General features: G+C 45.4%; 1 protein-coding gene across 1 annotated transcript in view; it reads right to left on the bottom strand.

The window, feature by feature from the left end:
• LOC308686981 (interferon-inducible GTPase 5-like) overlaps positions 1-12442 on the bottom strand; it is a 29392-nt gene extending 16950 nt beyond the window's left edge. The window contains exon 1 of the mRNA XM_081359139.1: positions 11583-12442. The gene's annotated coding sequence lies outside the window, so the exon portion shown is untranslated. The remainder of the gene's footprint in view (positions 1-11582) is intronic.
• Positions 12443-14370: the final 1928 nt, after the last annotated feature.

Genomic DNA, 14370 nt, shown 5'->3' with positions numbered 1-14370 from the left:
TGCTTTGACCAATTAGAAGCTAACATTTCCTGGTTCCTGTGACCCTTTTGTAGCTTCCGGATCACCGTCACATGCGACGTCGCGGGTGACGTTGCACCAATCAAGATTGGAATAGTTCCATAGTTGACTTCAGACGCTTCATGCCGAAGGCATTCCCCAAAGTATCGAGTATCGATGCAGCGTCTCGTTCCCTACTCAGGGAACGAGGGTTACATACGTAACCCGAGACGTTTTTTGTTTTTAAAAAAAACATGCATAAACATTATTCTCTCAAAAATACAAACATGTACATGCAAGTTGTTCACATATTATGGTAGCCCTGTTTGTGCTAAATAGAGTGAATTTACACCTTTGCCATTAATATGTTTATAAGCAACTGAAAAAAGCACAAATGTCAGGGCATGTCAGAACATCTCAAGGACCCCAAAAAACCCTCAGACCCCAGAGGGTTAAAGTGCAAAATAAAAAGGCATATCTCCTTCCTTTAAACATGGACCAATGCTTGATGTGTTTCCACTGTCATATAGGGCTGTCAAAATTGCTCAAAAATGACGAATATTCCCTCTAAAAAAACGCATATATTCGAACTATTCGAACATCTGGTTGCGCATTTTGTCAATGACGCGCATTACGTCAATAACAAGACAAATGAATACAAAGAGACATAACTACTTATATAGGTAGTTTATTTAAGTTTAAACATATTTTAAAATGTATTATCTACACAAAAACAAGTAAATCAACTAATGGCCAAGACCGCAGACCTCTCTCTCATTCGCTCACTCTCTCGCACTCGCAGGCACTCTTTCTCTCTCTTGCCCTCACCCTCGTGCTGCGTTCACACCAAACGCGAATAGAGCGTCTGGCGCGAGTGATTTCAATGTTAAGTCTGGAGATCTTGGGGTGCGAATGAGGCGTCACGCTCTCTGCGGTTCATAACGGTTTAAATGAACAACAAATATAAGCAAATGTTGAGTGCTTTTTTTTTCATAAATCAATCAGTGGATCGTGTGTGTGCCGAACCGAAGATACTGATCCGAATGGATCACGGATCAATGATGATCCGTTGCACCACTATTCCCCTACCATCCTAGGAAAAAAAATATTGCTCCCCAGATGTAGATATACATTTTGATCAGTTTCGCTCGGACATTTAACGGCGTACACATACACGCGGAATCACTCGGACGTTTAACGGCGTACACATACACGTGGAATCACTCGGACGTTTAACGGCGTACACATACACGCGCGTGGACATACACGCGGATAGCTCAAAATGCGTATAAATAACACGCCACTTGACTTGAAAGTGGCGTGTATGTTTACGCAAAGTCATGATGTCATGTTGATTTGCCCCACCTGTCCTCCCTCGTTACCTGCCTTGTTTGCTCCCTTTCTATTCTCCTTGTGTTTGCAGTCCTGTATCAGGGAGGAGGACCGTGATTGACTTCGGCTGGACCCTGATGTACGGAGTGGCAGCAGCAGAAGAAACACGCAACAACTGGGGAGGTGATTCAAAAACTCTCGTGTTAAGCCCCCGTTTTCTGGGCTCAGAAACGTGTGGGACTTGGTGGTTGGCATAAACTGGTTTGAGACTGGACTATACTGGCGAATCAGGAAGTAGAGGAGGATGGGGAAATGGAGTATGGCGATTGGACACCAGTCGCTAACAGGAGAAGACAAGGAACAGGAGTAAACAGGAGAGGAGATGTAGGGTAGATTTCGAGTCAAGGACGTAAACGTAGTTTGGAAGAGAACAGTTCAGATGAAGGAAGTGGGTTTGTGTGGAAAAGGGCTGTGAGGGAGGATTTTAAAATAATCCTGTAACGCAAAGGAGATGGTCAGATCACCAGCTCTCTCTCTATATGTTTAAATTACTGAAATTACCCTGTGATCAAACTCCCTTTGGTCTGAGACCTAATCACATCACTAGCATCCTAATCCACAAACACCTCTATTGTCCCAAGATTCTTCCTTTTAGGACACGCAGACCCAACGGCGCCAACAATTGGCGTAAATCATTGACTGCCTATCTGAAAACAGAGATCTCTTACTGCTGAACCAACAAGGACCTCTGGTTTATGGCTCGGCAAACATCCGCTGACCAATAAGAGCAATCTCGAGAGAACCCCCAGGGACTCTCCCTCAGACATTCATTTACATTTAGACACTCATTTAACACGTCAGAAAACAACCAGACTCTGTTCAACCAGATGCGCTAGCTGATAATCTAATCAAAACCAGTAAAGCGCACACACATAGCCTCGCAACCCGTGCTCGAGGACAAAAGTTCAACGCGCCAGGTTTTGAACTTTCGAACTGTGTCAGCACACACACACACACAGAAAACACACACAGATCCTACCATGTGTGAATCAAAATCGTCTTGTGAAATGTTTAAAATGTATTCTCTTGATGTATGCATGATCCCTTATACCAAATATTATGCCTATACAGCTTTATTGATTTGTAATCCATTTGATGTGACTATAATCGCGAAAAATCATGTATCTGCGGGTGACTAGGTCATAGAGTTACCATTCGTGGTATCGTTTTGCTCCATAAATCCCAACGGTGTGGAATCTTTAACACAAAAGATCATAGGATGCATTCCCTTATTAATACCAGTTGTTATGATCCGGCTGGGGATCGAACTCGGGTCTCTGACGTGTGTGTGTGTGTGTCCTTGACGCTGACCACTCCACCACTGGTAGAGGTTGAACCCAAATGCAGAGGAATGTGAAAACAATGAAATCTCAAAAGTCCGGGTTTTATCTTTGGCTCTTTACTACAGAGAAAAAAAGCAAACTCAAACAACTCCCCTTGGGAGGCAATACAAAAAAGGGTAATCCAGAAACATATATCCAAGAGTCCACAAAAGGGAAAAAACCCATAGAATCCAAGTTCAAAAATAGAAAGCAGGAAAAATCTCAAACCCAAAGAATCCTTGAGAAAGACAATGCTAAGACCAACATCAGGACTGAACAAGAACAAAAAGACAGTGGGGCCTTAAATAGGGTTTGTCATTAGAAGTAATTCAACACAGGTGAGGGCATTACTTACAACAATTTAACAATGGAGAATTAATCTGGGTTGAAATAACGCCATCTAGTGGTAAAGTCAAGGGGCTTCAGACAAAACATTACAACCAGTGTTATCAATGTTAGGAACGAATTTATCTTTTCAATACTAGTCGGAAGGGGCGTATCGACCCTCGAAATGTCAGGAGGTGGACCCGACCCGCCGTTAAGGACCATTGGCTCACATACGTGAGAGGGCGTGAGTTGGGCCCCTTTAAAATATCATGCTTTCCTCCTCTAAGTCGCAGTCTGCCAGAGAGAGAAAGAAGACCACGCTTTTATTTTCATTTTCTTCCAAGTTTTATTTTCTTAAAACTACTTTACTTCAGTTGATAGTCTTCTTCAACCAACAACGAAACCAACTTAAAAGATAAGATCACCTTGCTAAGTTTTCGCTCGCTTCAAGTTGCCATAGCAACCAGACGCTGTAGCAACCCGCTCCGGTGACCACGTGATCCAGGCGCTTTGTCTACCCCGACGCATACACACACAAGAGGGCCGATCTACGACTCAGAGTAACGTAGCCTTTAAATTTGCAATTTGAAAGAAGGGCAGTTTAAGGTGACCTAAAAATTACTAGAGCTGTTGGGGTTTTGTTGTGAATGACTGAACTGTTTCTCCCTATCTCTAAATTCTTTCACTCACACTTACACACTCTTTTACACACACACCTACACACACACACATACCCACGTGTTCCTAGACAAAAACACACGACCACGTGCTGCTATAGGCGTGCTCCTACACACACACACACACCTATCCTTACCACGCTCTTATCATTGTACACACACACAAAGCCATTCGTAAAAATCACTCTTATTCTCTCTTTCTCATCTCTCTCTCTCTCTCTCTCTCTCTCTCTCTCTCTCTCTCTCTCTCTCTCTCTCTCTCTCTCTCTCTCTCTCTTATATTCTCCCTTTTTCTTCCTCTGCTTTAACCTTTGATTCTTACGTTCATTTTGTTATATTCCTTATTGCGATCGTATATTGTTTTTGTTTATGCCTATTTACTCCTGTGTGATTTAAGATAGTATCTGTAACCGTTAGCTCGTTTAAATAAACTTTGTTAAATCATTTGAATTAAGTTTGCCTGTTTTGTTTCAATTCTGAGTCCCTGAGTAGTGCAGATCCTTACCTCATAAGCTCTACGGTCGATTTTACTATTGAAAGAAATCTCAAATTGTCTTAAACACGAAGATAATTATTTTCTTTGTGGCCACAGGAAAGTGTTATCTATCGGTGTTAAAGACGCTAGATTTCTGTTCAGAAATTGTACATTTTGTGTGCTGGACGTACATTTTGTACAATAAATGAACATTCTTCAACTTCTACCTAAAATTTCCCCCGAATTAAAATATAATTCTACCTACCTATATCATTAATTACTACGAGAAATCGTGTAATTGTTGATATAAGTTGAAGTTTTGACCTACTCCCTATTTGGGAATCATTTAATTCATGTAAGCAACATATGCATATCACAATTAACGCTAATTTGAGCTAATTAATTCCCTAACATAAGTCATTGTTGTTACAATCCTCAAATTTAGAAAGGAAGACAAGCATGTTGTTTTAGTCTGGTAGCGGTGTCTAGGGAATTAAAAAGAAGCTAGGAGATGTGGAAAGATGTGGCAAAGATTTTGAGAGATGGAAGCTTGTTGATAACAAGCAAAACGGAGGAACAGAAAAATAAAGCCTTGCAAATTGAAAGTGTTTGCAAGACAATTATTAGTGAGAGAAAGGTTTTGGGTGAGAATAGAGTAACAAGGGTAGTGATAACAGGGATTCCTGTGTAGAAGAAGACTTGAAGAAACTCAAGTGCAGTATTAGTGGAGGCGAGCTGAGTAGAATAAAGAGACTGTTGAGAACAAAAAATGGTAAAAGGGTTGATAGCTTATCTCTTATCTGTTATCTGAGTTTCAGGGGTCCTTACTTCCAGAAAGGGTGAGAGTAGGATGCATGAGCTTTCCAGTTAGGCCCTATATTCCTCCACCGTTATGCTGTTACAAATGCCAGAGGTATGGGCATATAGCAGCAGTTTGCAAAGGGAAACAGAGGTGTCCCAAATGCGGAGGTGAGCATAGAGTGGAAGAATGTAAGGAAAATGTGCAAGATAAATGTTGTAATTGTGGTGGCCAACACAGGGTAACATATGGAGGATGTGAAGTCAGAAAGAGGGCTGTAGAAATACAGCAGGTTAAAACAGTAAACAACATAAGTTATGCAAAGGCAGTGAAGAAAGTACAAGGACAAATGGGAAGGGTTGATACTGACAATGTTATCCAGGAGTCGAGAATAGATGCAGGTCAAACTGTCACATGTCTGTCCTGTCTTGTTCTGCACTTGGGTGTCTGTTATGTTGAGCCATGTGCTTGTGTTATTGTTAGCCCCGCCCTACTTGTTATCTGATTATTGTTTGAGTTCTCCCACCTGTTCCCCCTGATTAGTTTCCCTTTATTAGTTCCCTCTTGTTTGCAGTCTGTGTGGATCGTTGTCTCTGTTTCCCCCATGTTATGTTCTTGAGTTTTGACCTGTCTTGTTTTCCCCCACGAGGGAGTTTTTGTTTATGTTCTGTTCTTGTTTATGTTCTGTTCTTGTTTATTATTTTAAATAAATTCCTTACCTGCAAGTGAATCCTCGCTTCCCTTTGACTACCCATGACAGAACGATCCACCCTCATGAGGATTCAGCAGAAGGATTCCTGCCCTCACCTTAAGCGCATCATGAGATTTAGCAACTTGGTTTCTCTCCGACAGCAGGGGACCAGGATGAAGGATTTCGCCCTGAGGTTCAGCGCGGCAGCAGAGGGACTCGGGCTTGGGGATATAGTCCTTAAGGACTTATTTAATGTTTGTTTGGATGATCCCTTGCCTCGATGGGAGATGAAGGGGCTGGGAATTTTAGACTTTCCGGGTTTCACTAAGTATCTCCACCATCGTGCTCGGTGGGATACATCGGACCCGCCTGCATCCGCGCTGCCCAGCCCAGAGAATGCATCGCCGCTGCCCAGCCCAGAGAATGCATCGCCGCTGCCCAGCCCAGAGAATGCATCGCCGCTGCCCAGCCCAGAGAATGCATCGCCGCTGCCCAGCCCAGAGAATGCATCGCCGCTGCCCAGCCCAGAGAATGCATCGCCGCTGCCTAGCCCAGAGCTCCATCCACCATTAATTCCGTCCAGACCTGAACCTGCACCTCACCATCGAAGACGGCGGAGGAGGAGGAAGACCTCCGGCCTCCCCAATGTCCCGGAGGATTCCGTTGCGGAGGAGCCAGAGACTGTTCACGTCACGTCTGCCCAGCCAGAGACTGTTCACGTCGCGTCTGCCCAGCCAGAGACGGTTCACGTCACGTCTGCCCAGCCAGAGACTGTTCACGTCACGTCTGCCCAGCCAGAGACTGTTCACGTCACGTCTGCCCAGCCAGAGACTGTTCACGTCACGTCTGCCCAGCCAGAGACTGTTCACGTCACGTCTGCCCAGCCAGAGACTGTTCACGTCACGTCTGCCCAGCCAGAGACTGTTCACGTCACGTCTGCCCAGCCAGAGACTGTTCACGTCACGTCTGCCCAGTCAGAGACTGTTCACGTCACGTCTGCCCAGCCAGAGACTGTTCACGTCACGTCTGCCCAGCCAGAGACTGTTCACGTCACGTCTGCCCAGCCAGAGACTGTTCACGTCACGTCTGCCCAGCCAGAGACTGTTCACGTCACGTCTGCCCAGCCAGAGACTGTTCACGTCACGTCTGCCCAGCCAGAGACTGTTCACGTCACGTCTGCCCAGCCAGAGACTGTTCACGTCACGTCTGCCCAGCCAGAGACTGTTCACGTCACGTCTGCCCAGTCAGAGACTGTTCACGTCACGTCTGCCCAGCCAGAGACTGTTCACGTCACGTCTGCCCAGCCAGAGACTGTTCACGTCACGTCTGCCCAGCCAGAGACTGTTCACGTCACGTCTGCCCAGCCAGAGACTGTTCACGTCACGTCTGCCCAGCCAGAGACTGTTCACGTCACGTCTGCCCAGCCAGAGACTGTTCACGTCACGTCTGCCCAGCCAGAGACTGTTCACGTCACGTCTGCCCAGCCAGAGACTGTTCACGTCACGTCTGCCCAGCCAGAGACTGTTCACGTCACGTCTGCCCAGCCAGAGACTGTTCACGTCACGTCTGCCCAGCCAGAGACTGTTCACGTCACGTCTGCCCAGTCAGAGACTGTTCACGTCACGTCTGCCCAGCCAGAGACTGTTCACGTCACGTCTGCCCAGCCAGAGACTGTTCACGTCACGTCTGCCCAGCCAGAGACTGTTCACGTCACGTCTGCCCAGCCAGAGACTGTTCACGTCACGTCTGCCCAGCCAGAGACTGTTCACGTCACGTCTGCCCAGCCAGAGACTGTTCACGTCACGTCTGCCCAGCCAGAGACTGTTCACGTCACGTCTGCCCAGTCAGAGACTGTTCACGTCACGTCTGCCCAGCCAGAGACTGTTCACGTCACGTCTGCCCAGTCAGAGACTGTTCATGTCACGTCTGCCCAGCCAGAGACTGTTCACGTCACGTCTGCCCAGTCAGAGACTGTTCATGTCACGTCTGCCCAGTCAGAGACTGTTCATGTCAAGTCTGCCGAGCCGGTGTCTTCGGACAGGATGGCCGCCGCCGAGAGTGTTCCCGTCACGTCTGCTGAGCCTGTGTCTTCGGACAAGATGGCCACCACTGAACCTGTTCACGTTACGCCTGTCGAGCCTGTGTCTTCGGACAAGAAGGTCACTACCAAGACTGGGTCTTCGGACAAGATGGCCGCCGTCGAGCCTGTGTCTGGGCCGGTGGTGTCTGTTCCTGAGCCTGAGCCCTCAGTGACCGCGACACTGGCCATTATAGCCACAGCCATGTGGTGTGTGTGGGCTACACACACGCTTGAGCCGGTGGCGTCTGTTCCTGAGCCGGTGGTGTCTGTTCCTGAGCCGGTGGTGTCTGTTCCTGAGCCGGTGGTGTCTGTTCCTGAGCCGGTGATGCCTGTTCCTGTTCCTGAGCCGGAGCCAGTGTCTGTTCCTGAGCCAGAGCCAGTGTCTGTCCCTGAGCCGGAGCCCGTGTCTGTCCCTGAGTCGGAGCCCGTGTCTGTTCCTGAGCCTGAGCCCTCAGTGACCGCGACACTGGCCATTATGGCCACAGCCATGTGGTGTGTGTGGGCTACACACACACTTGAGCCGGTGGTGTCTGTTCCTGAGCCGGTGGTGTCTGTTCCTGAGGCGGTGATGTCTGTTCCTGTTCCTGAGCCGGAGCCAGTGTCTGTTCCAGTGTCTGTTCCAGTGTCTGTTCCAGTGTCTGTTCCAGTGTCTGTTCCAGTGTCTGTTCCAGTGTCTGTTCCTGTGTCTGTTCCTGTGCCTGTTCCTGTGCCTGTGCCTGTGTCTGTTCCTGTGCCTGTGTCTGTTCCTGTGCCTGTGTCTGTTCCTGTGCCTGTGTCTGTTCCTGTGCCTGTTCTTGTGTCTGTTCCTGTGCCTGTTCTTGTGCCTGTTCCTGTGTCTATGTCTGTTCCTGGGCCGGTGGTGTCTGAGTCTGAGCCGGTGGTGCCAATTCCAGTGCCTGAGCCGATGGTGCCAGTCCCAGTGCCTGAGCCGGTGGTGTTTGTTCCAGTTCCTGCGCCGTGGCCGCCCGAGGGGTCTTCTCCGCCCTGGCCGCCCGAGGGGTCTTCACCGCCCTGGCCGCCCGAGGGGTCTTCACCGCCGTGGCCGCCCGAGGGGTCTTCTCCGCCCTGGCCGCCCGAGGGGTCTTCTCCGCCCTGGCCGCCCGAGGGGTCTTCACCGCCCTGGCCGCCCGAGGGGTCTTCACCGCCGTGGCCGCCCGAGGGAAAGTCTCCGCCCTGGCCGCCCGAGGGAAAGTCTCCGCCCTGGCCGCCCGAGGGAAAGTCTCCGCCCTGGCCACCCGAAGGAGAGTCTCCGACCTGGCCGCCCGAGGGAAAGTCTCCGCCCTGGTCGCCCGAGGGAAAGTCTCCGCCCTGGCCGCCCGAGGGAAAGTCTCCGCCCTGGCCGCCCGAGGGAAAGTCTCCGCCCTGGCCACCCGAAGGAGAGTCTCCGACCTGGCCGCCCGAGGGAAAGTCTCCGCCCTGGCCGCCCGAGGGAAAGTCTCCGCCCTGGCCGCCCGAGGGAAAGTCTCCGCCCTGGCCGCCCGAGGGAAAGTCTCCGCCCTGGCCGCCCGAGGGAAAGTCTCCGCACTGGCCGCCCGAGGGAAAGGCTCCACCCTGGCCGCCTGATGGACAGTTTGTTTCTCCCGTCCCGCCCTGGTTTGTCTCTTCCATCCCGCCCTGTTCTGTCCCTCCCGTCCCGCCCTGGTCTGTTCCTCCAGTCCCGCCCTGGTCTGTTCCTCCAGTCCCGCCCTGGCCTGTCCCTCCCGTCCCGCCCTGGTCTGTCCCCTCCGTCCCGCCCTGGTCTGTCCCCCCCGTTCTAGTGGAGTGTCTGGAAGCCACTCCTTAAGGAGGGGGTTATGTCACATGTCTGTCCTGTCTTGTTCTGCACTTGGGTGTCTGTTATGTTGAGCCATGTGCTTGTGTTATTGTTAGCCCCGCCCTACTTGTTATCTGATTATTGTTTGAGTTCTCCCACCTGTTCCCCCTGATTAGTTTCCCTTTATTAGTTCCCTCTTGTTTGCAGTCTGTGTGGATCGTTGTCTCTGTTTCCCCCATGTTATGTTCTTGAGTTTTGACCTGTCTTGTTTTCCCCCACGAGGGAGTTTTTGTTTATGTTCTGTTCTTGTTTATGTTCTGTTCTTGTTTATTATTTTAAATAAATTCCTTACCTGCAAGTGAATCCTCGCTTCCCTTTGACTACCCATGACACAAACAGAGAAAACAAATACTGACAGTAGGTAAGATTATTTTGTTTGTGGCCTATGTGATCAATTGCACTGATCAAGTTAAACACAAAACAGAGAAAATTAAAATCATAATTAAGGGAGCTGAGAAGTTTTTGGGTATAAAAGAAGTTTCTTGGGAGCAAATCAAAACAAGACTTGAAGCAGATGGTAAAGTGAGAGGCCCAGGTGATAAGACAAACTGATTATTGTACAATGAAATGCAAGAAGCTTAAAGGAACCGTATGTAAGATTGTGGCCAAAACTGGTACTGCAATCACTTTCAAATTACTGTAGAGCGGTGTATCCCCTCCCCCTGACTCGAGGTTGCCAGATAGGCTGCAGGATCCAGCAAGAACGTAGGCTGCAACAAGGAGGTGGTAACTAGAGCAGAGCTGGCAACCCGGGTGCTGAAACACTACTGACTTCATGATTGGTAGATAGGTGGAGGGTGGCGCATCACTACTGTTGTCAGTGATATAAGTATTTGAAATGAACATGATTTCTTAATGTCTAGTGACATATCAGGGCCATTTTATAATTAATTGAAATACATCTCTTACATACGGTTCCTTTAATAGCAAATGGTCAAGGGATTTATTAAAGATTTTAAAAATAAACCAGAAATCATATGTGTTCAAGAGACATGGCTTAAATCAGAATTAGAGTTTGTTATTAAAGGATCCAGCATCTGTGGAGACAGAGGGGAGGGTAGTGGAGGAGGATGTATAATATTTATAAAACAAGGAATGCAATATAGAGTAATATTTTTGCTTAGAGGTATGTGTGTACAATGTGTACGCATGATGACATATGTACCATTTTTACACCTAAGCAACATAGTTTGTTACCATAAAAGGAAGTCGCTCTGTATGTGTATATAAGCTCAATCTTACTGTACCACCGCAGAGAAACATAAGAGCATTAGGGTGTGAGAGGAAGGAAACATAGAGATGATGGGGTGAGAAGATGGGGAACAGAGAAATCTAAAATGAAGACCACCTCTCATGTAGCCTTATTCTTATATGCCTGTTTCTTTCCTATGCTGACACATGTATTAATAATAAATCTCTTGGCAAAAGTAACTGGTGTAGCTTCTGTGATTCAACCATAATGGGGGAAGCATGATGATTTAAAAAAAAAAAATTAAATCTACACTGTCTATAGAAATTTGATGTAAACCTATGAGAATATATCAATATTTCTCCAAATCTGCACATTTTTGAGCTAAAAGCCCTGAGGGACGTTGTTTTGTCAAGCGCTATCATTTCCTAACTTTGGAATCACACCAAACAACTTTGGGTGCAATGCGCCACTATCTGCTTTTGTAGAAATATCGTAGCATTGTGCATTCTGTCAGTTCGCAGTTCTGGCGCCTCCGTCTCAACATACTGTACAACGTACTGTACAACGCGACTAATAGTCACATCAAATGTTAACGCAGAGGAACGGGACACTGCAGTTCACTAAAGTTCATTATTTGCATGTGCTTTAAAGCCTCGCCGGTTAAACATGTCATTCGCTGCTGATACGCTGTTCTAACATGCGCTTTTCTGAGCACAAACACCCAATGCGCACATGCACTAAAAGCCTGTCTAACAGCACCTGTTTACTGGACTAAGTTATCTTTCTAAGTTATCTTACAATCATAAATTGTCCTTACCTGCAGGTTAAAGATGCTAGATGTTGTTTCAGGGTCCTCGGCTGTGTCCCGGATTCCTCAGTCCTGGATTCGGATGCACTGGGTGTTTGCTTAGTATTAATATCTAAACTACAAAATTAAGATATTTCTAGGAAAAATCACTCCGAGACTTGTCTTAAAAGTTTTCAGAATCACCAAAAAAATGGTTTTGTTTTACTTAAAAATTTTCAGAATAATACAAAGACAACAATTCATAGATTCAAAGATAAAGATATCAGAAATGCGTGAAGGTCTTCACCTGAATTGTGGCCCCGAGAAATAGGAAACAAAGCTTTTTATATTGTTCGTTGTTATTGGGGCTGTCTTAAGATTTTGGGGCTGTCCTAAGACTTTGGGGCTGTCATTATAATGCAGAAATTCCTTATAAGGTAAACAACTGGCCTTGAAATTGTCCAAGGTTATAACAAGTTTGCAAGAAGCAGATATACATCTTATTTTTTTGTAGCTTACGCTTGAAAGCTTAATATAGATCTGACCGTTCCTTCACCCGCAGCTGTTAAAACCACACCCTGCCTCATCCTGCTTGTTTCTGGCTCTCCTCTCTGGTTTTCAGAGGCTACAAGTCTTTTATTTTTTTAAACAATGGTAAAAGTCAGAGAAGCAGGGGTCACCCTAAGACCTGCTGAGCTGTTGATTATATTCAGAGAAATAAAGAAAAGCACAAACACTTTAGTTTCAGGGCTTCAAATGATCCAAGCCTCTCCTGTAAATGAAACATCCAGCTTTTCCAACTCGCTTTTCCATTTGTCTGATAACTCGAGTCTTCTGTTTGCCGCACCAGATCCTCCTGCGTAAGATGGCTTCTTGCATGATTTCTTCCTCCTAGGGCGTTGTCTATGTCACAATATGAGGTCGATCTGGCTTTAGATATGGTGATGAAAAAAAAATGCTTTTGCATTTGCTTGTGCAACTTTTGCTTGCACCAACCAATACATTTGTGTTTGCAAGCTGCATGAAACATAAATAGTTTTGAGATAATTTTTTCTTTAAAAAATTGCATTATGCTTTCTAGGATATTTGATTTGATTTTTTAGTGTCTAAGCAATTTAGAAAATCAATAATGTAACAATAATCTTAATAATGTCCTGAATATTATTTCAAACATTTGCAGATATTCAGCTCAGCAATTTACACACATAATGAAAGGTAAGAACAGTGTTAATAAAATAAGACTACAATCAAATCTCTTTAATATGTATTAACATAGGTTTTAAAAAAAGAAAAAAAAAGATCAGTAGCCTACTTGAGTGTCTTTTTCAAATAGTGTCTAAACCTGCAAGAAAAATGTTTCTTCTTGGAAAAACAGGAGATGGCAAAAGCAGCAGTGGAAATACAATTCTCAGTAGACAAAGATCCACAACCGATTGTCTTGATGAGACACGTCACATCGATTTCTCATGTGATCTGTATATGATAGTCATGTGTTACTAGACAGTGTACATACATTAGGATGATAATACTTCACGAAGAAGGCAATATTGTATATTAGAGTATACCTAGAGACACAATAAACCTCCACTCGATCCAGAGTTGTGAAATTATGTAAAAATCATCCTTAAAGGAACACTCCACCGTTTTTTGAAATAGGGCTTATTCAGCTTCTTTCCTACATTTAGATAGGTGGGCAAATGCATTTTTGTCTCAGTGCATGCATTGTTTTAGTTTGACAGGGTCGTCGCTAGCTTAGCTTAGCATAATGAATGGAATCCTTTGTTGCCAGCTAGCATGTCCTGAGTAAAAGTGATTGATATATATATATATATATATATATATATATATATATATATATATATATATATATATATATATATATATATATATATATATATATATATATATATATATATATATATATATAAAACCCACCTAATTACTTCTTGTGGCCTGTGTATTCACAACAAGTACAAATAGTGATGCAGATTATGCGATTTCCTATGCAGATATTGACTTGGGACTATATTAGGGGGAAGCACAGGCGAAGCACTGCTACTTGGGCACAGAGATATCAAGCCCAAGTAGCAGTGCTTCGCCTGTGCTTCCCCCTGATATAGTCCTTAATATATAAGTCAATATCTGCCTAGGAAATCGCCTAGTGTTAATCTGCATCACTATTTGTACTTGTTGTGAATACGCAGGCCACAAGAAGTAATTAGGTGTTTTTTTTTTTTTTTATATCACTTTTACTCAGGACATGCTAGCTGGCAACAAAGGATTCCATTCATTATGCTAAGCTAAGCTAGCGACGACCCTGTCAAACTAAAACAATGCATGCACTGAGACAAAAATGCATTTGCCCACCTATCTAAATGTAGGAAAGAAGGTGAATAAGCCCTATTTCAAAAAACGGTGGAGTGTTCCTTTAATTTAAGTTAATGGTTATATTGATAAAGTTACTTAATATTATTACATATACTGTATATTTATTGTGGGTTAGTTATATTACTGATAATTCAATATAATATGGGGATCTAGTAGGAATGACCTTTTTCAAAGTTGAGGATGAACTGAATGAATAAGATAAAAAAAAAGTTAAAAGGTTCATTATAGGCAAGTCTAACCCTAATACTAAGCTTCTAGTAAAAGTGTAACAGTTACAGTGAGTAAGCTTCTCTTGCTGCACTCTCTCTCTCTCTCTCACACACACACACACACACACACACACACACACACACACACACACACACACACACACGCACACGCACTCATGCAAACACACACACACACACACACACACACACACACACACACA

This window comes from Scardinius erythrophthalmus (genome assembly GCF_964197995.2).
Source record: "Scardinius erythrophthalmus genome assembly, chromosome: 2".
Lineage (NCBI taxonomy): Eukaryota > Metazoa > Chordata > Actinopteri > Cypriniformes > Leuciscidae > Scardinius > Scardinius erythrophthalmus.
The sequence above is the reverse complement of the archived record's forward strand: the minus strand, read 5'-3'. Positions and strand labels throughout refer to the sequence as shown.